Source organism: Austrofundulus limnaeus, unplaced genomic scaffold (genome assembly GCF_001266775.1).
Source record: "Austrofundulus limnaeus strain Quisiro unplaced genomic scaffold, Austrofundulus_limnaeus-1.0 Scaffold1148, whole genome shotgun sequence".
Lineage (NCBI taxonomy): Eukaryota > Metazoa > Chordata > Actinopteri > Cyprinodontiformes > Rivulidae > Austrofundulus > Austrofundulus limnaeus.
In genome coordinates, this window is record NW_013953550.1 from 90363 (window position 1) to 92525 (window position 2163).

A 2163-nucleotide genomic window follows, 5' to 3' on the forward strand; every position below is an offset into this window, starting at 1 on the left:
GTGGAAAGTGTGGTTCTGCTGCTGAGAGTGGTGTCTGATTTTAATCTTGCACAAACCACATCCACTGACTTATCAACAGGAACGTACGTAAAGAGCGATGTAACATCAAAAGAGACCATAGTTTCATCCACCTCCATGATGACATCCCTCACCTTGTCCACAAAGTCCATAGTGTTCTGTATGTGATGTTCTGAGCTGCCAACTAAAGGACCAAGTATAGACGTCAGATATTTAGAAACATTGTAAGTGACAGAGTTGATCATGCTGACGTCTATACTTGGTCCTTTAGTTGGCAGCTCAGAACATCACATACAGAACACTATGGACTTTGTGGACAAGGTGAGGGATTTCATCATGGAGGTGGATGAAACTATGGTCTCTTTTGATGTTACATCGCTCTTTACGTGCGTTCCTGTTGATAAGGCAGTGGATGTGGTTTGTGCAAGATTAAAATCAGACACCACTCTCAGCAGCAGAACCACACTTTCCACAGAACAAGTGTGCCAACTCCTCAAACTGTGCCTGGAGTCAATCTACTTCACGTACGGGGGGACAATATTATAGGCAGAGACATGGGTGTGCCATGGGATCCCCAGTTTCCCCTATTGTTGCAAACCTGTACATGGAGGAAGTGGAAAAGAGAGCCTTGATGTCCTTTTCAGGGTGCCACTGAGCCATTGGTTCAGATATGTTGACGACACCTGGGTTAAAATTAAAGCCCAGGAAGTCCAAAATTTCAGTGATCACATCAACTCTGTGGATGAATATATTAAGTTCATACGAGAGGATGTAAAAAATGGCAGGTTGGTGTTCCTGGATTGCAATGTCTCGGTTTCGGATGGAGGACGGTTGGAAACTGGCGTATATCGTAAGCCCAACCACACAGACCAATATTTGCGTTTTGACTCCCACCACCCACTGGAACACAAGTTAGGAGTGATCAGGACTCTGTACCACAGAGCAGACAGTRTCCCTACAAACCCAGGAGCCACGGAGAAAGAGAAATCACACACACGACAGGCCCTGGAGCAGTGTGGTTATCCTGACTGGGCTTTCCTGAAAGCAGACAGGAAACACAGACAGGATTNAAATATATGAGTTTGTATGTAATGTATGAATATAATATACAAGTTTCACTTTTTAAATGGAATTACTGAAATAAATCTACTTTTTCATGATATTCTAATTTTATGACCAGCACTTGTATAATTGGGACAACCAACCCTGATGTGTGCGACAACCAACCCCATSATGGGGTTGGTTGTCACAAAAGCACAAGTCAGTGCATATCTTTTTAAAGAAATCCTCCTGAGAAGGATATTTTTCTATATGAAAGTAAAAAGGGTGACAACCAACACCGTTCTCCCTTGATCCTCATGAAAGAACGACTAAATTTACCAATTTTAGTAGTTTTACTTGTGATATCTGTATGTTATCGCTCCTCATCCTTCCCATGAATCCTCTTCAGATTGCTACCTTATCACCTGTGGGGGAAAAAAACAATCTCAGCTAATACTAAAATAATCTATTCTTGATAGTCTCCTTGTTGTACATTACCCCTGTGGCCCCGCCCCTAGAACCGCCCCTGGGTTCCCTGATATAATAAAATACTGTATAACTCTCAAAATACAAGGATTTCCTGCAATTAACAATGAACTCTCATATTAATCTGAAGGGTAATAGTAACGCAATTTGAACCCGATCCAAAACAATGGATTCTGTGGGGAAACAAGTTCTGTTTAACTACTGTCTTATGGTGAGCTTTTCATGTAGAATCATATTATAAAGCTTTAAGACCACCAGTGGAATCCCATTTTTTTCTTTGTGTGTTAGTGAAATAAATTCTTAGCATCCAAATAAACATTTTGATTAAAAGAAATAATTTGAAACACGCAAATAGATAACTTTTAKTGCCCCCTTGTGGTTCCCTGATGCAATAAAATACTAGACATGGGTTTTTACGATGGAAAAACAAGTGTTGCATTGCCACGTAGCATGTCATTGCCTGCAGCATTGGACTTGCAGAATGAACTTTGACCAAGTTCAAATGTGTTTTCTATACCAGCTTGTGCCTGTCACATCAGCAGGTGTTTAGAATTAAGGTAATTGTGTGACAACATGAAGTTTGAAGAGATAGATTTTTTTGTTTAAGTTGCTTTAGCT